This window comes from Cetorhinus maximus, chromosome 12, assembly GCF_964194155.1.
Source record: "Cetorhinus maximus chromosome 12, sCetMax3.hap1.1, whole genome shotgun sequence".
NCBI lineage: Eukaryota > Metazoa > Chordata > Chondrichthyes > Lamniformes > Cetorhinidae > Cetorhinus > Cetorhinus maximus.
Genome location: NC_135890.1, coordinates 25,112,598 through 25,139,425, shown reverse-complemented (window position 1 = coordinate 25,139,425; position 26,828 = coordinate 25,112,598). Strand labels below are relative to the sequence as shown.

Below are 26,828 nucleotides of genomic sequence, written 5' to 3'. Positions count from 1 at the left end.
GATTGGAATCGTCATTGATATGCTTCCAGTCATTGCTGCCTTCCTTGACTAATTTGCGTTTTTGAGCTGTACAATTTGCAGCAGAAGTGAAAAAGCTGCATCGGCTTTCTTCGGGTACACCAGCCAATGTCTTTCAACCCTTTCTCCATTTGACATTCTCTATGTGCATACGTCTTCTGAAAAGTTTTGATTCTCATCATTCTTTGGTAGCTAGTCACTACCAGTTATTTTAACAGGCCCTGTCTCCACTCAAATGTCTATCATCATGTTGTCGAATAAATCTGGCCAATTTGCTGGATCATGCATTTCTTCTTCAGTGGAAATAACATCGGAAGTATTAGCCATTTCATCGACCTGTGTACGTTTTGCACTAATGCCCTCTTCCTCAACCGTGGTGGTACATTCACTGACGTGCATTAATTCAGCATTTTCCTCACCAGCCAAAACACTTTTAAAAACCTTGAATTTTTCCAGCAAACCTTTCAGGGTCTTAACCATTTCTTCCCTCTTTTTTTTTCTGCCTTTTCTCCGCACCTGAGCTATATTTTCTCCATTTGTCTTTGTCTCTGCTAGTGCTAGCCATTGTATTCGAAAAAACAATAGGGCCGCTCCATTGCGGTAATGAAACCAACACCTTCAAACTAAACCGGAAACGATAGGCCGCACGCATTCAGCCCAGCCCAGGGCCCCCCAAAACACTGCCCCCCCCCCCAAAACGGTCGATCTGATTCACCATACCCTAGGGATGGCTCTGCAGAGTCCTGTATTCAGTGCCAGGCACTGTGGGCTGAATTTTCACCTCGGTGTGCAGGCACACGCCCGAGCGCGAAATAGCGCGTGATATTTTGGTTGGTGGGCACGCATGGGAGTTGGCAGCACGCCTGCCGACAATTAAGAGGGCTGTTATGCCCATCAATTCACCAATTAAATGGAATTTTTCCCTGCCTGTCCAACCTTACAGTTGGCGGGCGGGCAAAAAGGCCAAGTGGCCTTTGGATTTTTGAGGAAACCTTATCCACGGGCGGGATGAGGTTTCCGGTGTTAATTAAAAATTTTTAAAAATTGTTTAAATCACATTTCTAACATGTCCCTGTTCATGTGACAAGTCACATGGGGTGGGGGGGGGGGGGCGGGGGGTGGTGCGGACATGTTTTCCTTAATTTTACCATCTTTATTTGTAAAGTTAAAAATCGCCAGCTCCCTGAGGCAGCTCTGTGCCTTCAGGGAGCTTTCTGTGAGCGCACGCACACGCAAGTGCTGACTTCTACCCTCGTCCTCCTCCAGTCCCCACCCTGGCAGCGCTGAGCGTTTCAGCGCACGATTCACACTGGCTGGCCGTTAATTGGCCAGGGGGGCAGACTGTTGCATGGCCGCTCCCGGGCCCACCCGCCGTACCCGCCCGACAAGGGGGAAATCCTCCCCTGTATATCAGGAAGTGCCGGTATATATTAACCTCAATGTGCAGTGCAGATTCATCAGCGTGATAACAAGGTTTGAAGGGTTAAATTATGAGGACAGGCTGCATAGGATAGGTTCAATTCCCTTGAATATAGATATTAAGGGCTGATCTAATTGAGGTGTTTAATATAATTAAAGAAGTTGGTAGCATAGAAACTATTTCCTCTGATGGGAGAGTTCAGAACTAGGCTATTCAGATTTTAAGTTAGGAACTAATGCTACACACAAAATTCCTTTAAGGCTGGGTAAATTGAAACTTTCAAAGATAAGATTTTTTGAATTTTTTTTGGAAAATTTTAGCTAGGTAAGGATATTAAGGAAATGGAAGTCAAGCTGGGTAAATGGAGTTGAGGTACAGATCAGACCTAATCTCATTAAATCGCAGAACAGGCTTGAGGGGTTGAATGGACTGCTTCTGTTCGGGCGAGCAGTGTAAGAGGAAGCTGGTCTGGGAAAGTATTATTGAAACTTGGGCTACTACGATGCTGGCTTAAAGAAATCAATGGCTGGGGAGAGGCAGCAAGGGAGTGGGGGCTGCTGGCAGCCAGAGATCTATTAATAGAGTGTAGGGAGGAGCACTCCTGCTCTACACAGTTCAGGTAAGTTTATTTTTTTAAATCCTACTTTTATTTGTTGGGAGGGTGTTGGTTACAGAACAGTATGTCTTAAAGACGTCTCTGTAGGCTTCTCTAAGTTAATTGTAAGTCTTTTTTAATTACTAGAACTATTTACACATGTACAGTAAAGAGTCTAGGCTAGGAGATGTCTCCATGCCTTTGGTCTGTACGTGTCTCTGCTCAACACCACACTGACCTTGGGTCAAGGTCATGTGCCTTCTTACATCATTCTGTGGGTGGTACTGTACTCAGTCCCACATTGACCCTATATTGCCAGATCCTCATACTACACCTCTCCCCAGGTCTTTATCCAATGTATTTGGAGTTATACTAGTTTACTCCGTGGGCAGAATTTTTTGTCCGACCCGGCCGGGACTAAAATAGTGTGAGATGACACTGAGCGAGAGTCCCAACGTCATTGTGCACTCATGCGATATTTCGGTCAGCAGGCATGCGCGAAAGTCAGCCACGTGCCCGCCAACAAAAAAGAGGCCTGTTACGGCCCTTAAGCAAATAATTGAAAGCTATTTTTTGCTGCCCATCCAACCTTACGGTTGGTGGGCAGGCGAATAGGTCCGGCAGCCTTTGCATTCTTTACTAAACCTCATCCACGGGCAGGGTGAGGTTTCCAACAGTAAGTAAAAAACAATAAAAAGTGTTTAACATCATTTTTAACATGTCCCTCTTCGCGTGACTGGGTCACACGTGGGGACATGTTTATATCATTTGTAAAAGCTTTATGTTTCATTTTAAAATTTTTCAGCTCCCTGAGGCAGCTCTGTGCGTCCCATGCGTTTATATTGTTGTTACTACATTATCACTATCTCATCTCCCCCCCACCTTCAAGTCCTTGAATTTAGAGGTTCAGGTGGTCTGAAGGCCTCATAACCCTTCCACATCACGTTCACCGTTCTGTCAGAGGAGTGGGAGGCTGTTGTTGCTGGTCGTCTCTGTTGGCCTGGAGGTTGAGCTGGCACCTGGGGTAAGCTTTCATTCTTTTCCTCCATTCCTTCATGTTGAACTGCACTTGGTCGGTCCGGCTGCTCCGTTAATCGGTGGCTGCTGCTACTCCAACTTGTTTCTTGCGGGGTGGAAGGACATTGTGTTTGTCTTCTTGTTGCTTCTTTCGCATTTTCTGTTGTCATGTGGGTCATCTCGATGTGCTCGCTGGCTGAGGAAGAGCGTTCCTGTGATGAGAATAAGGTTTAGTGGTATGTTCACCTCTGCTTTTTGTTGTTGGCCTTGGACAGCTGCTACCAGGTTCCAGCATCTCTGTGACTTTGGCATGCCGGCTGAGAGTTGCAGCGTATGCACAGTGGTTACAGTGTTGACCTGTTGCACCATGTTCAGGGCTGGAGGTAGAGGCTTCTCAAACTGTTGGTCATTCTCTTTCACCTCTTCCACTGGAGGCATCATGGTTACCCCCTGGGTGGTTGGCTGGTCTAACCATTGAGGATTTTCTGGGACCAGTAACAAGAATGGACAAACCTGCTCTGCAAAGAGAGAAGACGGTTCAGAGCTGAAATCCCAGTTAGGATCTCACCCAAGAAGCATGGTCGTGTGCTTTCTGGGTATGCAGCCTCGACCTTGTGGATCATCTTTGGGCCTTTTCTGTGTATCAGAGTTCTTCCCTTGCACAGTTTGCCATAGTGTCCAATCCTGTTGCATTGGAAGCATTGGGCTGCACTTGCAGGACATTGATCTCACCTGTGAGAGCTCTTCGCTCCACAGCACTGACATGATCACTCTGCTGGCGGTTCAGGAGCTGCTTTCCTTGACTTAAGAGTGTCCCTGGGCAGAACTTTCTGTGCCCTTTGGCATCGGGTGTCATGGCGGGCATGTGCGGACAGTATTGTGGGAAGGCCAAAAATTGGTTTCATGCAGACGTAAAACCAGTTTGCAATCGCCCGCTCCACCCGACAATGGTGGGCCGCGTTTCTCACCGCCGCAGGTCGGGAACTTCATTTTAATACATCTGCATATCATTATAAGCCCAGCTCACTGGAATCAGCCCCCCATGTCAAATTTACCACACACATTGGCGGGAAAGCACACCGGTGCAGAACAGGTCTTGACAACTGTGACATGCAGAAGTCAGGACCTACTGCCAGGGCCTTGCTCTCATTGCAGACATCTGAGGAGCAGAAAATGCTGGAGCCCGACAGCAACTGGACCCTGGAGGAATACCTGCATCGCAAGCTGGGTGGAATCTCATGGGAAAGACTCAGGAGCGAAGCAGCCCATGGAAAGTGGAAGGTTACGGTTGAGGGTCTGCTTCGAGACATCAGTGTCTTGGCCATGGTCTGGTATGGTTGATTGTCGAGTGGCTGGAGAGGAAGATCCAGCTGTGAGTGGAAGAGGAAGCTGTACCGGGGGTGGGAGGGTGGGAGAGGAAGGCCTAGGCTTGACTGGGAAAGGAAGGTGTACCGGGGGTGGGAGGGTGGGAGAGGAAGGCCTAGGCTTGACTGGGAAAGGAAGGTGTACCGGGTGGGAGTGAGGTTGGGAGGGGGGAGCAATGGTGTCGGTGTGGGGTGAGGTTGGGAGGAGGAGAGTGCAGTACGGCTGGAGGAAGGTGTTATGGGAGCGAATGAGGCAACTGAGGAGATACGTGTGAGGAGGAAGAAGGTGCAAGGGAATGAGTTCGGAGGCGGGAAGGAGTTCGGGTGGAGGAAGGGACTTGGAGGGGGGAAGGAGTCCAGGGGGAGGAAGGAGTAAGGGTGGAGGACGGAGTAAAGGTAGAGGAGGGAGTAAGTGGTGGAGATGTTCAGGTGAACATGCAAGGGAGGGGTCTGTGGAATCCATGACTGCCTCCTGGGGAGGGTGGGCATGGTAGGAGGGAATGGTGAGAATGAGAGGGCAGAGTGAGCTAGTAGGGTGGGAGGGTGAGGGTGCAATGGGAGCAGTAGAAGGGATGGTGAGGGTGGTTGGTGGGGACTCGGAGGCAGACACGGACCCTAGGGGTGGGAAGGAGGAGGTTGGGGAGGTCAATGTGGATGGAGGTGGGATTCTCCAGAAGGTAGGGAATGTGCACGTTCACCTGGACATCCCAGAAAGAAAAGGTTCTGGCTGTTGGGGAGGTGGGAGGTGATGCTGGGGGGTGGTCAACAGTGATGGGGCATGGGTGACTGGGGGAGGAGAAAAACTTCACCAGCACCATCGTGCAAAATCAAAAGTGAAAGGAGCCTCGTGTTGGGCGGGAACAGGTGCTGCATGGGAGTGTGGTCAGTGGGCGGACGGAGATGCAGATCAGCGCAGATGGAGGACTGAAAGAGAACCTCAGCAGGCAGCATTGAAAATGCTCTGGAGATTGAGATGAGTTGTGATGAAGGATGGATCGGCGTTAGTCGGAGAGTGCTTGCATCAGGCTCTGAAAGGCCCTGCCACACAGACACTTCTCCCTCCAGAATCACTCCTGGTCCATCTGCATGCAGTTGAGCTGCTAGTGCATTGGGTGGTGGGGGGATGCAGGGGGAGGGCTCATGAAGCCTGTAATACACCATTACACATGAAATACACCACTACACATTATTCAATGAAAGTGAATATAATTTCAGATTATAAAGTGGCAACATGTGTTCATCTGTGCAACCATTTATGATTAGAATTTCTTAACTTTCCTAGGCTTACCACTTCTTCTAGGTGCTGCCCTGACACCACAGCAGGGTTGGAGACAGCCTGTACAATGGTTGGCCCTGTTGCCTCTGATGAATTTGGCATGGGTCCTCTGGAGAACCAAGGCCTTGGGTGCCCAGGTTGGCTTTGGGTGTTGTCCTGTGGGTCAGCTGCTTCCTCTGCGGTGTCAGAGTACGAGGTTGAGGGGCTCACAGGCAAAGAGGGCTCGGAGGGAGAGGGCAGCCTCTGAGTATCCTGAGTGGATGACCCAGGGGTGTCCAGCTGCCACTCCTCTTCCCGTCAGGTGCCCCAGAGCCTCGGCCTGACTCCTTGAGTGGACGGAGCACCTGGAGGGATGTCGAGGTGCCATGTTTCCCTCTCGCGTTGCTACTGCAGGAACTCACCCAGTAGTACCACAATGCAGTGCAGGTCTGCACGCATCTCCGCATTCTGCTGGACCAGGGTTTCCATGGTATCTGCCAACCTGCCCATGGAGACCGCCATATGCACACATGTGGGCACCACTTCATCAGGCACAGGCGGAGACATTCCTCCGACTCACGTGTTGCTCTGTTGAGGGCTTCCAAAGCTCTGCGTGATGTTCCCCCACCTTCTGCTGCCTCTCCACAATGATTTGGAAGGCCGAACCAGAGGTTTGTCTTCTGACTCAAACCTCACAGATGCTTCTTCCCCAGCAGTCGTCCAAGTGCCAGGGAGCTCGGCTGAACCTGCCTCCTCCTGCTGCAGACACCCGTCCGTGCGGTGACCACCAGATTGTGAACCTGAGTCTGCTCTAGACCTAGGTCCCACCGAGGTCTGATGCAGGTTGTGGGTAAGTGCTGGGACAGGTCTTCCAGGCTGCTTATTTCCTGGTCGCCAATGAAGGAGGAGTCCTCTTGGCTGGAGGTGAGGACGTGGATGGGGCTGAGGGACTGACTGGCTGGTTGAGGGTGTCAGTTGCTTGGCAGAGCTCCCTGTGAACCAAAGTAGAGATAATTAGTGCATGGCAGCAGATTCAAAAGCAGGAGAGAGAGCACTCACATTTGCATTGAGAGAGGGATGATGTGGTGCAGGATCCTCGCGAGGGTTTTCACTGCCGACCTCACCATCACCGCAGGGACAGTCCACATCCTCACCAGTCAGCGCAATGGCGCACTCCTCAAAGTGAACGAGGGGCCTAATGTGGGCCACCCCATCCCCGGTCTGGGACCACTCCCTGCTGCTTTGAGCCAGCTTCTCCTGTATGAGAGCAGATAGAGTGTGAGCAGGATGCATGGCACTACATCGAATGTTTGTGTGGTTAGCGGAGCCATGGACGGGATGAGGATACGAGCTCGAGAGAATATGAGCCTGATGGAGATGTGAATGTGTGCGTGAGAGTTAGTGGTGTTGACCCCTTGAGGTGTGAGATCCCTGTGGATGTGTGATGGGTTTGTGAGTGTGTGAGTTGAGAGTGATGTAGAGTGACCTATCCTGGCAGAATAGATGAGACCACTCATCCTCTTCTGCACTGGGTAGCTGTCCTCTTTTGCATGTTCTTGGCGCTGACCAGCACTGCCACCGCCTCCATGCTGGATTGGTGACCTTGCTTCCCAGAGCGGGGGTAGAGGACGTCGGGCTTCCACTGTGTCCAGTAGGTGCTCAAGGGAGGCATCGCTAAATCTCGGGGCAGCATGCATCCTCTCTTTGGCAGCCATCAGTTTGCAGCAGCTTCCTACCCCTTGGAGAGTGCTGGCTCTGTGCAGGGGCAGCCTTTAAATATGGAGCCCAGTTTACTGAAGGCCTTGAGGTGATGGTGGGGCAGGCAAATGAGACGATGCCCCACCAGCGACCCAGCGTGTTTCCCGGGAATGCATGATTAGTGAGGCGGGATTGGGATGAAACGGTGTGAAAAGCCTCCATTGTGGCCAGCGGGTAAAATGTCCTTTTTCCCACACACTATCACACTTAGTGCGAATCTGGGATGATTCCACCCCCTTTGTGGCCTGACAAGCAGGACTGAGGGTTGGCCTCTACATCATGTTTATTCTCTGCCCTTAAGATTGTCCTGTGCTGCTCACAGAGTTCTGACTGCCTACCTACCTGGATTGCCTTTTCCAGTGTTAGATCTTCCTTTACTTGTAAGAGGTTCGAGAGCATATCACCTGTTACTCCTCCCACTATTCTGTCTCTGATGAGTTCAACTTTAAATCTCTGTATTCACAACCTTCTGTCATCCTGTATACATCATTGATGAATGAATCAACTGGTTCCCCTGGCAATTGGATTCTCTTATTGAATTTAGCTCTTTCAAGTATTTTGTTGCTTCTTAGATTGAAATAAATGTTGAATGATTTTAATACCTTGAATGATTTTAGTACCTTGTCAAATTTTGCGGATGATTCATTAATTCCCTGACTTACAATGGTGCCATCAGCAATTGGGCCTATCAAATAAAGCAGCGTGTCCACCTATACTGACTTCCTGACTTTTTATTTAAACTTGGGAATGATGCTGTATCTTAAGAATCTTTGCCTCCAAAGTTCCCAATTTTGTGATTGGCCTGGGCCTTGGATAGTCAGAGTTGACTTGGAATTGTGGAATTGTGATCTATGTTAAAAATGTTTAAAAGTGTATATGCAGCTTTAAGAGCTGTCTGGGTTTCAAGATAGCGTCAGCGTTCGCTCAGAGACAAAGGGATTTCCCGCGCCTACCAGTTCTGGCCAGCTCCGCAAAATGGCGATGGCACTCTTCTTAAAAAAGAATTTAACAATGGCTGCCTGGATCAGTTGCCTGCTGACTTCTTTTGTTCAGCAGTTAACTTTGTAAACTGTCCAGTCAGTCAAATTGGAGCTTCTACTTGTTTTTTTTACTGAGCTGAACAGTCGTGACATTCCCAAAATATTTAATTCATTCACTCTCTTTTTTCTTTTGGACGAGCTTGTGTGCCACCTTTTCGGGCTCTGACTTGGGGATTGGGTTTTAGCACCGGGTTTCTTTCAAATGGCATTTCTGACACTGAATTACTTAAAGGAGCTCTCAGGATTTGCTACAGCCTGGAATTGTAAAAGAGTTAGCTCACCCTTGCAGGTTCTGTTGACTCTGCACTCTGAAGTTGGACTTCCAAAGGAGAGTCAATGGAGTCTGCTGCAGTAAGGAATTTTAAACCTCTGCCTTCAGCTTCCAGGACTTTCTCTGGAGTGTTTTCTCGTGATTTTTCCTCTGCACCTCTGCTTCCTTAGGAGCTTCTTTTCAGGCCAGAATGCTTTGTTGAATTTTTCTCAGTCTTCCAGCATTTCGGTTTGTCTCTAAATTTTAGTGAGGCTCTGGGTGTTTAATCCCCTTGCTTCTACCATGTTGTGAGGTTGTTGATTATAGATTAGTATGTCTTAAAGAAGTGCCTGTAGTCTTATGTAGGTTTACTGTACGTCTTTATTAATGACTAGAACTATTTACACATGTACAGTAGAGACTACAAGCTAGGGGCTGTCTCCATGCTTAGGGACATACACGTCTCTGCTCAACGCCACACTGACCCTGGGTCTGGGTCATGTGCCTTCTTACATCACTGTGTGGGCAGCACTGTACTCAGTTCCACATTAACCCTGTATGTGCCAGACTCTTATACTACAGTTTTGGCCTACAGTGCTCTCTTTAAGGCACTAGCTGGCTTAGGGGACGGACCAGTCTTGCAATACGAGCCTCAACCAGGCAGTAGAGGCCTTATTTGAATTGTGAAGGACATCACTCCTGTTTCAGCTGGAGGCATTGTGCATGGATTGTTGGAGTTTTACTAATAAGACAGGTAGTGTACATCCGGTCCACAACGACCGTATGCTTCCTGCCCACTACATAGGATGTTAATTACATTGTTAAGATACAGGTGAAGGTCATTGTTCAATTAAATACCTAGAGCACTTGTAAAGTGAGACTGAGGTCCAGGCAGTGGGCGGCCGAGGGGGTGGTCAGGTCCGGCTGTCTGCGCCTCTTCCGCGGCTAGGTTTGCAGCACTGTGGGTGCAACATTGGCCCCCAAAACGATATTTTGATTTAATTTGGAAAGGTGCCTTTACTTCTTTTCCCCTTAGTTACAATGCCCCTTTAAGGAGCTGTCAATTTGTTTAAATTAGTTAATTTGATCAATTACTCTTAGTTCATAGGTGCTCAAAAGAGTATAAAGAGTGGCAGCAGGCAGTTGAGGGAGTTGTCTGGCATGATATAGGCCCCTTTTCTGTGGCTATGCCTGTGGCTGGGTGTCTTTGGAGAGGGAGCACAAGGTGTGCACTGGCACACTTGAGGCCTTCCATGACTGGTGGGCACTGCTGAGGGCTGGAGTTCATCGTTGGCCCCCAAAATGACATTTTGCTTTAGTTTGTTAAGTTTCCTTTAAATCTTTATCCTTTTGTTACAGTGCCCCTTTAAGGGGCTGTCAATTTGTCTATTCAATTAATTTGATTCATTAGTCTGTTTAATTTCACAGGTGCTCAAAAGAGCATAAAGAGAGACTGCTGCCTCTTTAAGGGGCTGGTCATTAGTTAATTTGTTCTTTTGGTTTTAGTTTACTCAAAGGAGTATAAAGAGAGACTGGGACATGGGGGTAGTAGGTAGGAAACCGAAGTAGGTAATGCTGTGTTGTGCTTCCCCCAACTTGAAATTATTAACCCATAATCAAATCTCTTCATGGCCTTGCCATGATAGGTTACACAATGGGATTCAGGCAACAAGATTTTGGGGATCTAACAGTTATAGAGTGTAGAGGATAGGAGGCAGGCCAGAAGAACATTGGAACAATCGAGCTTGGGGGTTGACAAATGCATGGAGGAGAGTTTTACCAGCTGATGGGGCTGAGCAAAGATGGATGCAGGGGAATGTTGCGGGGGTGGAAGTCTTTGTGATAGACGGTGATATGGGTTGACCTTGCCATCTATTCGTCGCTCCTTCTGTCTTTGCAAAAATTCCCCGAGAATAAATTTCTGGGTCTATTCTGGAGAGTCCACCAGTGGCCCCTTTAAGGAGAGCTGGTTTAGACTGTACACTAACTGGTACAGATGAAACAGAGGGTGCACTGTGCTTGTACCACCCACTTACACAGGGTCCTACAAAGAGAGTCAGGTTGATGATTCCTCAACATAACTGGAAACATTACCCCTGTTTTTCTCTCTATGGAGACTGCCAGCCCAGCTGAGTAGTTCCAGTATTTTCAGATGATATTATTTCTCCTAGTCTATTTAGTAATCAAATTAATTTGAATATAAAAGCATATCTAATTAGTGGTGCTTCAAATGTTTTTTTTTTAGCATAACATACTTTGTGGTTTCAAAGTCTAGTTGCTATATACTCACTTCATACATACTTTTTTAGTCTAATTAGCTTAACTGACTATTCCTTTTAGAATTGCTGAGAGAACTTAGCTTCAGATTTTGTAAAATGAGGAGTTATGTTTATCTGTGGGTTTGGCCCCTCTTTGTTTCTCCTCTTTGCTTGCGAACATACTGAACTAGCATCAAAACAGAAAGGCTGGAAAAACTCGGCATCTGTGGAGAGAGAGGGAGAAACAGAGTTAACGGCCAGAATTTTCCTGTTGGCGATTTGGGGGCTGGGCCCACTTGCCGATGGGAAAATTATGCGGGATGACGTTGGGAGGAACCCCAACGTCATCCCGGTCCCTTTAAATTTTTAGGAAGGCGGGCGGACAGCGAAATCAGCTGTCCGCCCGCCGACCTGTCAATGGCCCATTGAGGCCATTTGCAGGATAATTAAAGTAATTAAAGGCCCTGCCCGTCCAACCTTAAGGCTGGCGGGCAGGCCAGGAATCCCAGCGGGCTCCTGATAACACATGAAACCTCATCCACTGGCGGGATGAGGTTTCATGTTCCTTTTTAAAAACTTTAATAAATGTAATGATATTCATTAACATGTCCAATCTCGTGTGACGTTGTCACACGAGGGGGACATGTTAATAATATTTTTATTTTTCTATTTTTTAAGTTTTGTACACTGTCACTAATCTCCCTGAGACAGCACTTAGTCTCAGGGAGCAGTGCCACTTTGACAGATGGGGAATCCCTCCCCCTCCCCCCCGCCCAGGAAGCGCATGGCGCTCCCCATCGGGCAGGCCGCTGGGCGGGCCTTAATTGGTCCACCCACTCAAAATGGCGGCGGGCCCCGTTTCAGCAGCAGGGGTCGGCTGTCTGCCCGCCATCGAGCCGGTGGGGCCTGCACGCCCACCAAGAGCAAAATTCTGCCCAATGTCTTAGAATAACAAGAATGTTGCCAGAGCTTGAAAATTGCAGCTATGAAGAAAGATTGGATAGGCTAGGGTAGTTTTCTTTAGAATAGAGGAGTCTGAGGAGTTACCTAATTGAGGTGTACAAAATTATAAGGGTCCTAGATAGGGTAGACAGGAAAGACCTGTTTCCCCTAGCTGGGGGGGTCAATTACCAGAGGTCATAGATTTAAGGTGATTGGTAGAAGGATTAGAGGGGACATGAGGAAAAACCTTTTCACCCAAAGGGTGACGTGCGTCTGGAATTCATTGCCTAAATTGGTGGCTGATGCTGAAATGTTCAACTCAATTAAAAGGTACCTGGATATGCACCTGAAGTGTTGCGTGGCTACGGACCAGGTGCTGGAAGGTGGGGTTAAAAATGAGCGACTAGCTTTTTTTTTATGGTCGGCACAGGCACAATGGTCTGAATGGCCTCTTTCTGTGCCGTAACTTTTCTATGGTTCTGTGCTTTCAAGTCCAATTGGACTCAACGTTAACTCTGTTTCTCTTTCCAAAGATGCTGTCAGGCCTGCTGAGTTTTCCGGCACTTTTCTGTTTTTATTTCAGATTTCCAGCATCCGCAGTATTTTGCAGTAGTTGTTCTTCAAGACTAACGCTAACACCAACAAAATTAGTACTGGGAAGGAACCCTGCAATCTTCACACTGTGTAGGTGTCACCTCTATCGTGGGTCGTGAATTTATCAACTGAACTTTGCTGAATGTAGATATAGAAAAGAAAGTCATTGTGGAGAACACAATGGTTTTAAATGGCATCAGTTTTATTGACATTTACTAATAGGGTTGCTCTTTAAATTTTCCTAATGTCACTATTACTGTGAATTTGGCTGGTTTCAATTCATATTTAGCATTGTATCTTGGGATTTTTAACATGTACTGACTGGCCTCTCTCTCTCTCTATCTGTCAATCTTCATCTTAATTAAATGTGGGAGTTAGCTGGGCATGGTTTAAAAAATAGCTTTTATTTGCTGCAGATGTGGCTTTATCGAGGCCAAGCCACAGTGCAACTATCAAGTAAACAGGCTGTTTGAAAATAGGCATTTATCAGTGGAACAAAAATCAGATATTAAATTATTTGATTTATGATTGCTAGCATGATTCCTACAAGGCTAGAGATGCAAGAAATGAAGTTTTGAACAAAATTGATCAAAATGTTAACACATTTCAGAGAAAAATGATTTATCATTTCCATATAATTACCAAATGCACAGACAGTTCCATCAAGGTCGAGGGCACATTTTTTATTATAAGAGCCAAACAGACAAATGTAAGAAGACATTAACCTACCTTAAAGCTTCCCTTCTTTGCTGAACATCAAAACAATAATACTTATTGTAATGAAACAGCTCTTATTGGACTTTGCTCCTTATTTGAATGGTGATTCAATCCTCCTAGATTTCATTTCTTGTACTTTTATCTCCTTTCCAGATTTTTGTGTTAAGATAAACATACCTTCAAATACAGCATTCGACAGAAAATGATTGTACTTGTCATATCAGCAATAATCTGTCACATACTTCATCAATAATACGGTGATTTTTTTGATGCATGGCCAAATTTGCCAATGTACCTTCAATCACAAACGTTCAAAGAATCTAAAAGAGTTGACATGTAGACTATTGCATTTAATTTGCTTCCATCGCATTTCAAAGTGGACACGTGCACCTGATTGACTCAAACAAAATATTTCTAAAACAGCAGCAAAGCACAAAGGAACTAATGGGGAATTTATAAACGAACAGATAACATCATAAAAATACATTTGGAAAGGAATGTTAGTCATTTCCTGTTGGTTGCTGCTAATCTGAATTTGGAGATTTACAAGATGCCAATTTTACAACATTCTTCAGTGATAGCAATTAGCCTTCAAGTGACCTCATGATGTGCTTATTTGTAGTAAGATTTTGTGGCCTTGAAGAAACTGGCAAGGATATCTACACAGCTCCATCTTAATACCAGGGGGATTCATTGTGTGGCGCATGCATTAATGTTCTTGTTATTAAAAAAAAACCCCAGCATATACTCTGAATCTTCCTGGTCCTGCGAAGGCCGGTTTGAAGGCAGGACTGGGAACAAACTTGGGATGTGAGGGCGTCGGGTTGTTGGCCCAACGCGTTCACACCTCTGGATGATATTGCCAAAGGCAGGATCACACCAGCAATAGCCACTGCCTGCCAGTCGGGGGTAGTCAATCAGCGGCCATTTGTGGGGAGATTGAGGTCACTGCCAGGATGTTACTGGCAGCGAACCAGCCTCCTGCTATGGTTGAATCCCGACAGATCACTGGAGTTGGCCTCCAGAGGAGGCCAGTGAGGCCTCCGTCATTTCGTTTCTGCAACCCCTTTCAGGAGGCACACTTATCAGAAGGCTACAGTTGTGGCCAAATGCCCTTCTGTGGAGGGGTTTCCTCTCAACAATGATGGTCTAGTAACTGCGGCCAGCTATTTAGAAATGTTTTTTATGTCTTCAGAGGGCATCTCCAGCTTAGGGTGGACACCCCTGCTGTCTTCCTCCTACATCAGCAGCACCCACCTTTCCCCATGGGTGCCATTAGCCCTCCTCCTGTGAAGTTCATCCATTGTTCCTAATTGGCTGGGGCTCCCGAAGACAGCCTCTTAATTGGACACCACCCAGAAGATTGCGCAGGTGGGTGGGGCTTACAGTCCATCCCTGATGGAAGAATATTTGCCCCAAATGGAAAAATACTTTCAAAAGCCATAAGATTCTATGTGTGATGAGTGACACTGCAAGACTTATCTAATATTTCAATCAAAAGTTAAACATATTTAAGTAGGTGAGGAACCCTGAAATGATTATTTATCAAATGCATGAATGTTACATTAACACATTATGATATTATGATGGAGACCTCAGAGGAGGCTGAGATGGATTAGCCACTGGACACTAAGTTAAAGCAAAATACTGTGGGTGCTGGAAATCTGAAACAAAAACAGAAAATGCTGGAAAAACTCAGCAGCATCTGTGGAGGGAAAAAAAACAAAATTAACATTTTGAGTCCTTATGATCCTTCTTTAGAGCTGAAGAGAAGTGGAAATGTGATGAAACTTATACTATTTAAGGGAGGTGGGGCAGGTGGAGCTGGATAGAAGGCCAGCGATTGGTGGGGACAAAGGAAGGATTGACAAAGATATCATGAACAAGAGGACAAAGAGAGTGTTAATGATAGTGGTTAATGCTAAAAAAAAGGTGCTTATAGTGGCATAAAGGTAAGAAAACAAAATGTGATTATAACAGGCCAAGGATAGCATATGTGAAAGAAAACATGGAACAAGTGACAGATGGCCCTGTAGGGGATGGGATGGAAAGAGGTGGTAGGGGAAAAAAGGATAGAAAATGGGAAAAGAGGGATAAAACTACAGATAAATGAATAAAAATAAAACAAGTGGGTAAAAAATGAATGTAAAAGAAAGGGAATGAAAAAATGGGGATGAGGGTGGAGGAGAGAGTTCATGGTCTGAAGTTGTTGAACTCAATGTTAAGTCCAGAAGGCTGTAAGGTGCCTAATTGGAAGATGAGGTGCTGTTCCTCCAGTTTGCATTGAGCTTCACTGAAACGTTGCAGCAAGCCAAGGATGGACATGTGGGCATGAGAGCAGGATGGTGTGTTGAAATGAGAAGCGACCGGAAGGTCTGGGTCATAGCTTGCGGACAGACCGGAGGCGTTCCGCCAAGTGGTCACTCAGTCTGCGTTTGGTCTCCCTGATGTAGAGGACACCACATTTGGTGCAGCGGATGCAGTAGACCAAATTGAAGGAAGTGCAAGTGAAGTGCTGCTTCACCTGAAAGGAGGATTTGGGCCCTTGGATGATGAGGAGGGAGGAGTTAAATGGGCAGGTGTTGCATCTTCTGTGATTGCATGGGAAGGTGCCGAGGGAAGGGGATGAGGTGTTGGGGGTGATGGAGGAATGGACCAGAGTGTCCCAGAGGGAACGGTCCCTATGGAATGCTGACAGGGGTTGGCGGAGGCGGGGTGAGGGGGGGAGAGGGCGTGGTGAGGGAAAGATGTGTTTGGTGGTTGCATCATGCTGGATTTGGCAAAAATGGCAGAGGATGATCCTTTGAATGCGGAGGCTGGTGGGGTGAAAAGTGAGGACAATGGGGGCCAAATCGTGGTTCTGGGAGAGAGGGGAAGGTGTGAGGGCAGAGGTGCGGGAGATGGGTTGGACACGGTTGAGGGCCCCGTTCACCTCAGTTAAGGAAGAAGGAAGACATGTCAGAAGCATCGTTTTGGAAAGTGGCATCATCGGAACAGAGAATGGGATGAAGTCCTTACAGGAAGCAGGGTGTGAGGAGCTGTAGTCGAGGTAGCTGTGGGAGTCGGTGGGCTTGTGATGAATATTTGTAGATAGTCTATCACCAGAAATGGAGACAGAGAGATCAAGGAAGGAAAGGGAAGTGTCAGAGATGGACCATGTGAAGGTGATACAGGGGTGGAAATTGGAAGCAATCCTGTCAGAGAGAAGAGTAGTACTTCTTCAAGATAGGCATTCCTGGAAGAGAAATGGCAATGAATTAAACACTAAGATAAAAGCAAAATACTGCAGATGCTGGAAAGCTTCCAATTTCCACCCCTCTATCGCCTTCACATGGTCCATCTCTGACACTTCCCTTCCCTTCTTTGACCTCTCTGTCTCCATGCTGCTGCCTCTGTTTAACATGTTTGCAGTCCTGTGTTGTAGCTACACCAGGTTAGCACCTCATTTTTTGGTACTTCTGGCATGCTCTACTACTCTCCTCATTGATACAGGGTTGATTCCCCAGGCTTCATGGTAATGGTAGAGTGAGTGATATTCCAGACCAGGAGGTTGCAGATTGTGGTGGAGTCCAAATTTGCTGTTGCTGATGTCCCAAAGTGCCTCACGGATGCCTTACTTTGAGCTGCTGGATCTGCTCTGAATCTATCCTATTTAACACGGTGGTAATGCCACACAACACGATGGACAATATCCTCAGTGTGAAGACAGGATTTTGTCTCCACAAGAATTGCGTGGTGGTCACTCCTATCAAAACAGTTATGGGCAAGTGCATCTGCGACAAGTAGATAGGTGAGGCCTACGTGCAGGTTCTCTCACCACCTGCTAAAAGCCCAATCTGACAGATATGTCCTTCAGGACTTGGCCAACTCAATCAGTGCTACTGAGCCACTCTCGAGGATGGACATTGATGTTCCTCATCCTGACTATATTCTGTGCCCTTGCTACCCTCACTGCTTCTTCCGAGTGGTGTTCAATATGGAGGAGTCCTGATACGTTAGCCCACATTTGATCTGATGTCATGAGACTAGGTTGATCCCAGGAGGTCCATCCATTTTACCCAATTTTTTGCGGCAGTTTGATACAACAGAGTGGCTTACTTGGCCGTTTCAGAGGGCGGTTAAGAGTGAACGACATTGCTGAGAGTCTGGAGTCACATATAGGCCAGATGGCAGATTTCCTTCCCTAAAGGGGATTGGTGAACCATATGGGTTTTTACAACAGACTGGTAATTTCATGGCCACCATTAATGATTCTAGCTTTTTATTCCAAATTTATTTAACTAACTGAATTTAAATTCCCCAGCTGCCATGGTGGAGATTTAAACTCATGTCTCCTGATTATTACTCCAGGCCTCTGGAGTAATAGTCTGGCGTCATGAGTGTTATGCTACTATAGCCACAATTGCATTCTGTGGCTACATTCTGCTGTATATTGCACTCGAAGATTAGATGTCCTATGAATGTGAATGAGCTGAAACCTTCATTGGAATCTCTGGAGGTTGTAAAGTGCAGAACAACCTGCTGGTGTAGTCAGTCAGTACAGACTTTCAAATAAAACCAATATGGCTTTACAGGGAAACACATGTTGTACATAAACAAACAAATGTGCTGTTTTTCCTAATTCATTATGTGCATGGTTCATCATCTTCAAATATTACAATTATACAGAATCGTATACAGGGCTAATTTGCATGGCATCATTAGGCTGCTTTCTTATTTCCTCCATGACATTGCTACATGGAGCTTGGAGTATAGATTATGATTAATTGATTTGCTCACTTGAGCCTCCTTTCATATTTGCTAAAGCATTCTGTGCTTATCAGTGAATGCATTAACTTTGTAGGTTTCAAGCTATCTAACAGTCTGCAAAAGCTATTCACTGTGAAAATGTCAGAATATTTTCCACCTTGAGGCACAGAATGCAAGGTTACCTTTCCCTCTGCACCCTCACTCCAAATTGAATATTGTGCTTTATAAAAAGCACTAGATTTGCAGTAAAGGTTATTGTCATTGGAAATCAAACCTGTGATTCTTTATGTAGATATGAAACGTGGCATTGATTCTGCTGCAGTCCAGTAGCAACATCTCATGAAATTTCATTTCAATAGTGATATAATTTTTCGAGTTAGGATAATAAATGGAAAGTGATAGGAATTGCCCTGTGTTTTCAGATTTCCCCTGGTGGCTGGAAACCTACTCCGTGGTACCACCTTGGTGTACTTTCCTGTATGTCAAATACTATGGCCAGGATTTTTCAGTTGGCATGCGGGGGTGGGCCAGACACGCTGCCGCGTAAAATGATGCGTGATGACATCGGGCGTGTATCTCGCGATGTTTCGCTTGGTGGGCACGCGCTGGAATCAGCTGCGCGCCCACTGATAACTGAAAGGCCTATAAAGGCCATTAACTAGGTAATTAATTTCAACTTTACGCTGCCCGTCCAACCTAATGGTTGGCGGGCAGGCTGAAAGGCCAAGCGGCCTTGACGTTTTTTAGGAAACCTCATCCACGAGTGGGATGAGGTTTCTTAAAGCTTTTATGAATGAAATAAGAAGTTTTTCAGAAAAGTAAAAACATGTCCCATCTCATGTCACATGAGGGGACATGTTTCAATAAATTTTTATTACATTTATTTATGTTTTTCAAAAGCGCTTCAATCTCCCTGAGGCAGCTCCGTGCCTTAATTGGCCCGCCTGTGTAAAATGGCGGTGCGGAGCCAATCACGGGCAATCCCACCAAGCCCGCCCGATGTGGGAAAAATTCTGGCCTATGAGTTCTCTTCAGGAAGCCTTTGAAAATTAACGTTAGTCACAGAATTGAAACATTGTGGCCTAGTCGTGTAAATGTTTAGACACTGACTCCTTAGATTAATTATGGAACTAGTGACAGCAAATTCTCACTCGGAAACGATCTTTATTGTTTCTTGTCTTCTTCCCATCTCAACATTGCCCTGTTCTCACAAAACATGCGACTTGCATTAGAGGAGGCTACCAAAGGTGTAATCAAACAGAAGAAGCCTTTAACATTTAATGCAAGAGCAAAATACTACGAATGCTGGAAATCAAAAATAAAAACCCGAAAATGCTGAAAAAACTCAGCAGGTCTGGCGAAGAAAGAAACCGAGTTATTGTTTTTGGTTGATGACCTTTCATTGGAACTGGGAAGGAGATGTGGCTATGAAACAAGTTTTGATAGATACCCAATCAAATACGAGGACGGGAAATAGAAAGCCAAAAGGCGAACAAAGCAGAAGAGACAAACAGAAACTCCATCAGAGAGAAGAGTAGAATTTTTTCAAGGTGGGCATTCCTGGAAGAAAAGTGGGAGTGAATTAAACACTAATACATAAGTAAAACACACCTAAAGCTGGAAGTCTGAATTAGAAACAGAAAATGCTTTAAGTACTAGCACCTAATATAGTATAAAGGTTAATAGCTAATATACATCATCTGTGATGACAGATCACATGTCACTAGAACTCAGAGAGAGATGGTTCTGGAAGGAGCCTCGTGCTTATCTATCCCTGTACATAGTTGTATATAGTTAATAAACATTTGGAAGTTCCTTGATGCTTTGTTTTCAGTAGTCTCTGTTAAACACACCCTGGGACTGTTTCTGATGATACCTCATGGTTACAGCGGTAAACGTACTGCATAGCAAGGATCCCAGATGAATCTGCCAGTGGTGGGAAAGTGAAAGCCGTCGAGAATAAAGCAGCAAGAGAATGACTGCGGCAAAGAATTGGAAGGAAAAGCGCCAACGGAGTCTCAAGACTGTCGACTGAAATAACAAACAATCGTGGGAAAAGCGCTACTTCTACCCGACTTCTCTGACTATGTGGAAGGCATTGACCAAGCAGCACACTGAAAAAACTGGTGTTGTCAATTCAGCAGGTATAGGACCATTTCAGGGTTACAGAAGCTTGGTAAAGAGCCTCTATTCCACTGGCAGCAGTGCAGATGATATTTTAGTAACACACAGCAACCTATCAAGAGGTTATTCGATTCATATTTCAGTCTTCAGAGGAACATTATTATAGACTGGCCGAGGTTTAACAGACACACTCAAGAATCCGGCGAAAGTATTGATTTTTTCATTAATGACCTATATCGTTTGGCTGATAGTTGTGAGTATGAGACTTTAAAGGAAGAACTCATCCAAGACCGCATTGTGGTCGACGTGCTTGATAAAGCCTTATCTGATTTTCTGCAGTCCAGGGAAGAGCTAACATTATCCAAGGCAGTTCTAGTAGTGTGACAGCTTGGTGTAAATTGATGTGTTGCTCAGGCTGCACATTGGAGCTGGAGGGCGAGAATGAGGTGCAGCAGCAAATAAGAGAGCAGAGACTTTCCAACTGCAGGCAGAAGAGAGCCAGAGAGTGGAGGACGCGGGAGCTTTACACCACATATGTCTTCCACAACCTGATGTCCTCCTTAAACTTCAATGAAGAGCATTGTGTCTGGTGGCTCTACCTAACTAGGGAGGCTGTGCCTGAACCATGCCCCCTATTGCAGCAGCAATTGTAACCCAGAACCAACTTATGTACATCAGTGCCTATTACTGGAAAGGTCACTAACAGCCTCAATTTCCACACTTCTGGGATAATCCAGGCTGCAAGAGGTGGCATTAGCAATATTATTCAAGTTGCTGTGCACTGCTGCATCAGCCAAATCATAGAGGCCCTTTTTAAAAAGCGCAACCAATTTTATCACCTTTCTAATGGATGCAGTTACATAAAAAAAAAGGGCTTCAGGCATTGCCAGAATTGCAAGCTTCCAAAATGTCCAGACTGTCATTGATTGCACACATGCTGCCCTGCATGTTCCATATGAAGACACAGGCTATTCATGATCAGGAAGGGCTACCACTCCTTGAATGTTCAGCTGGAGTGCAAGCACAGGCAGCAAGCAAATCATGCACATACTGATGGAAATCCTGATGCATTTATCCTGCACCGGTCCTCCATCTCCACTTTCTCTTCCACCCAGACTATCAGCTATCAGTAGGGTATTCCTGGAGATTTCATCACATGACTTTCCCCCCCACGCTCCAGCCATTAGTTGACCAACATACCCATCCTTCCTACAACAATTAGAAAGCAAAAAGACTCATTCACCCAATAGCATGATGCTTGACTGTCAGCCAAACATCCCTTTCCCCCCCCTCCCACCATTTTCAACATTTTTGTATCTGGTAAAGAGAACTGTTGAAAGAAAATGACAACAAAAAATATTTTTTAATGTCCTGATGATTTTTCTCCAGGGTTGCACGCAGCAGTGTCTTGGAGATTGATCTTCAATCCCTGGACATTTGAGGCCAATCCTGGAGGGTTGGCAACCCTAGGTGTTAGGCTGGCTGCTTGGGGATAAAACTGTTCCCTGATCATGTAGCTCAGGACCCTTATCAGAAACCTAAGCACTGACACTCAGTACTACAATCAATACCACATCCTAAACAGGACTTTGATAGAATTGTCATTCCAAAGCAGAGCTTCAAATACCTGGATAGATCTGTGGGTTCCCTTCAGTACGGCTCTGAGAAGATCTCTGGATTTGTCGTGTTATGCTGCACATTCTACAACTTGACCCTGAAAGCACCTCAGGAGGAAGAAGTTGAAATGCGAGACACAGAGAAAGGCAAAATACTGAGGATTCTGGAAACCTGAAACAAAAACAGAAAATGCTGGAAAAACTCAGCAGGTCCAGCAGCATCTGTGGAGAGAGAGAAACAGAGAGAGTCCGTGTGACCCTTCTTCAGAGCTCTCGAAACGTTAACTCTGTTTCTCTCTCCACAGATGCTGCCAGGCCTGCTGAGTTTTTCCAGCATTTTCTGTCTTTGTTGTGCAAGACAAAGAGGATGGCCAGGAAGTCGAGGATGAACAGAAAGAACACGAGCACCAAAACTTAAAGCTGGTGGAGCTCCACGGCAGCAAATTATTATCTCTCCCCTTCAAACTATCAATAGTCCATCTTACCATCACACTCACTCCTCACACCCAGCTGATAAATGCCCTCAATATTCAACACCAACACCACTGCAATGAGACTGCTCATTCCAACATTCATTACTGTAGTCAGAAATTTTTTTTTAAAATCTATGTGAGATTAAACAAGGAATTTCCAACACAGAAAATACTGCTTTCCGGGTATGTTTACTCAAGCTCTTGAAATTCTGAAACATTTTTATATCTAACTATTCCTTTCAAAAAGAGCTTTTTATCTATGACAGGTTTCCTGGGTGTGTGTACTTAGAGATGGATCAAGTAAAAAACACTTTTTATTATGTTACAAACTTCATTTCCAATAGTAAGTCTTCAGCTTAGTAGAAAAGTTCATGGCTGAAAACCTTTCAAAAACCAACTAGAATGGTCGGATTGGTTCCTTCTGTACTTTTTTTAATTGGTAGAGGGTATAAAGGGATTAGAAGGATAGCAGGTAAATGAAGTTGAGGTACTGATCAGCCATGTTCTAATTGAATAGCAGAGCAGGCTCAGGGAATGAATAGCCTACTCATGTTCCTAGACTAACAGCCTGGTTTTAGATTGGTTTGATGATATGCTAGAAGGGAGAAAGACAAGTTCCGTGCAGTTTTTCAACTTCAATTAGATGAGCTGGATAACCTTGTGTCATATCTAGACTCAGGTCACTTTTGAACCCTGTGAAACACTCAGTACCTGTGAAGAGGCTTTATTGTGCAAATGACTTTCTATACAAAAAGCTAATCCCTTCCTTTATCCCTAAAGAAGTCTCACAACATGCCTGTCAGAATGCTATAGGCACCAATGTACTCGGAGCAGACCACTTTGCCTCAGTTAGACCATATGACGTCCCCTATGTACCCTACTGGGCTAGGTGTACATGCTGCCAAAGTGAATGTATCAGGTAAACTTAAAATGAAAGATTCCAAGAGTTAGTCTCCATAAATAATCCACTGTCGCTTTACACCAGGATGCAGTCCTACCCATTTTCCTTGTTGCTTGAAATAATTCATATCAAAGTGCCTTGGTTAGCTCTTTATGGCTCCTGGAAATATGCATGTCTGAAAGATTCATGTCAACCAAATTGAAGTATTGCTTTGTACCTTTTTGCAGTATAGACTTGACACCAACAATGTCAAAAATAACAGCACTTTAGTGAAGACAATAATTAAGGGAAAGATGGTTTCAATATGAGTCACATCAATGGACTATGATATGTATGGGATTGTCCTGTAAATCACCTTATATATTAGAACAGTTAAAGCATGACTGAGAGTGTTAACATTCCCCAAAAATGTGTCATTTTTAAAAAATGTAACATTCTTAAAAGCTAGGGAAATGCCATTTTATCTCTGACAGTAATATTAACTGAGACTACTAAACCAGGACTAACTCCTTTGGATTTTAAGGCACATTTTCATTGATCCCTCAGGGACAACATTACAGAAACAGAATGTCGTAGGGGCAAGATTTAATTGGTGTCTGCCCGTTTCTCACTGCAAAAGATAGTTCTGTATGAACTACAGCTACTGCTTGGTGGCCAGAATCTCCACTGGTAACTTCAACCTAAGTGAACCAACTAGGAAGCATTTCTTTGGTTTGCTAAATTGACCGTCTATAATTGAGTTGCTATACTTATGGTTAGTTGTATAGACTGAGCCTGTCTATTTAAGGCATGTTATAAATTGATGTCTATTAGATTGTCAGCCCTGTTGTAATTGATTATTGGTAGATTCCAGATTTACAGATGTATATATTTTTATTTGGCTTATCATATAGTAATTCTTAACAACACTCCCAGAAAGGCCTTTGTTCAATCTCACTCACAATTTATTCTTATCACAGTTGAGGTCTTGACTCTCACAATGTTTCAATTATGTTCTACTAAGTTTGGCCATGAATATGAATCAGTTTATTCCTGACTACCTGTACTATTCTACATTGCTATATGTTTTACCAACAGCAACCCATAGGGCAGAAATTTCCCCCGTCGGGGGGGTTGTGCGGGGGCAGGTGCGAACCCGATTGGTGCCCCCAGTTGGGACCGAGCTGCTATTTTATGTGGGTGGGCCAATTAAGGCCCGCCCTGCGTGACGCCCGCCCGGAAGCGCTGAGCCCTCTCTGTGCGGGTGGGGCCAAACACTCCTTTCAAGTGAAGCAGCATTTCACTTGCACTTCCCTCAATTTAGTCTACTGCATTCGCTGCTCCCAATGCGGTTTCCTCTACATTGGAGAGACCAAACGCAGACTGGGTGACCGCTTTGTGGAACACCTTCGGTCTGTCCACAAGCATGACCCAGACCTCCCTGTCGCTTGCCATTTCAACACTCCACCCTGCTCTCATGCCCACATGTCCGTCCTTGGCCTGCTGCAATGTTCCAGTGAAGCTCAACGCAAACTGGAGGAACAGCACCTCATCTTCCGATTAAGCACTTTACAGCCTTCCGGACTGAATATTGAGTTCAACAATTTTAGATCATGAACTCTCTCCTCCATCCCCACCCCGTTTCCGATCCCCCTCTTTTCCAATAATTTATATAGATTTTTCTTTTCCATTATTTTTAAATGTATTTCCATCCATTGTTTTATCTCTATCTTTTAGCCTATTTCGATCCCTTCCCCCCTCCCCACCCCCACTAGGGCTATCTGTACCTTGCTCGTCCTGCTTTCTACCCTTAATGTCACCTATTAGCACATTCCTTAGCTAATATCACCACCGTCAACACCTCTTTGTCCTTTTGTCTATGACATCTTTTGGCTATCTCCACCTATCACTGGCCCTCTATCCAACTCTACCTGTCCCACCCCCCCTTAAACCAGCTTATATTTCACCTCTCTTCTATTTTTCCTTAGTTCTGTTGAAGAGTCATACGGACTCGAAACGTTAACTGTGTTCCTCTCCGCAGATGCTGTCAGACCTGCTGAGTTTTTCCAGGTATTTTTATTTTTGTTTTTGTTTTGGATTTCCAGCATCCGCAGTTTTTTGCTTTTATCTTACATTGCAAAGTTCTATTTTTAAATTTTAAGACTTTTCAGCTGGTAAACAACATTTAACCCAAAATCTGTTTAATTTAAATTCCCTTTATACATTCTGTTCAGGCGATAGCGAATCTACTGGTTCCACTTAGCCCTCGAAGGTAGGATTCACAATGCACAAGTCAGCATCCAATTTACTGGTTGACTGGCAAAGGGTTGTGTTTATATAGATACAAATCCTGAAGTGATTGCTACTCACTGCCTGGCACCGGTTGTTTATCCAAGAAATAATTTCAGCTCTCATCTCTTGTCCTGAGTGTTTTACTGATGAGACTTTGGAGTTCAATATATTTTCCTACGTCACGAGGAAAACAGTACAAAAAGATTGCACATCTCTGCACCAATGAAATGACCCTTAGGACAGTCCTAAAATATATTACTGAGGAAGTCATGTTATTTATGGGAATATATTTGCTTGTACCCTCAATATGCTTCCTAAAGATATGAAGCTACTCACGACTAATAGCCGACCTACAGTATGAACCTGCTGCTGGTCTCCTGTAAATGCGCGTGGTTGCTTTCAACTTTTGGGAGGCTCACCTATGGGACTGGACTTGAGATGTTGGAGCCAGAGACTGGAGTTTTGCCATTAATGTCCGACTCCTGTTAATAACAGGAAGGTCTGAAATTGAACAGGCAGCAAAAAAAAACGTAGCCTCATCCTTTAAAGATAGTGATCGTTTTTCTGATACAGAGCAGGCTCAGCGATTTAAGGAATTGATAGAATCAAATAATAGTTTCAAACTTTTATCAATTTAATTATGTGTGCACAAGGCCCTGCTATTTGCACAACCATATTTTGACTTAAAACCTTTAATTCTTCTTCTCGTCGGCAGTCCCTCGGAATCGAGGATGACTTGCTTCCACTTTGGTTCGATGGGTTCTGAGATGGCTGCTAAGTCCAATGCACAATAAGACCATAAGACATAGGAGCAGAAATTAGGCCATTCGGCCCATCGAGTCTGCTCCGCCATTCAATCATGGCTGATAAGTTTCTCAACCCCATTCTCCTGCCTTCTCCCCGTAACCTTTGATCCCCTTACCAATCAAGAACCTATCTATCTCGGTCTTAAATACACTCAATGACCTGGCCTTCACAGCCTTCTGTGACAATGAATTCCATAGATTCACCACCCTCTGGCTAAAGAAGTTTCTCCTCATCTCTGTTCTAAAAGGTCTTCCCTTTATTCTGAGGCTGTGCCCTCGGGTCCTAGTTTCTCCTACTAATGGAAACATCTTTCCCACGTCCATTCTATCCAGGCCTTTCAGTATTCTGTAAGTTTCAATCAGATCCCCCCTCATCCTTCTAAATTCCATCGAGTATAGACCCGGAGTCCTCAAACGTTCCTCATATATTAAGCCTTTCATTCCTGGGATCGTTCTCGTGAACCTCCTCTGGACCCTCTCCAGGGCCAGCACATCCTTCCTGAGATACGGGGCCCAAAATTGCTCACAATATTCTAAATGTGGTCTGACCAGAGCCTTATAAAGCCTCAGCAGCATATCCCTGCTTTTATATTCAAGTCCTCTCGAAATAAATGCCAACATTGCATTTGCCTTCCTAACTACTGACTCAACCTGCAAGTT

General features: G+C 45.2%; 1 protein-coding gene across 1 annotated transcript in view; it reads left to right on the top strand.

Annotated features, from left to right (window-relative positions):
• lhfpl3 (LHFPL tetraspan subfamily member 3) overlaps positions 1–26,828 on the top strand; it is a 332,577-nt gene that overhangs the window by 121,746 nt on the left and 184,003 nt on the right. The window lies entirely within an intron of this gene.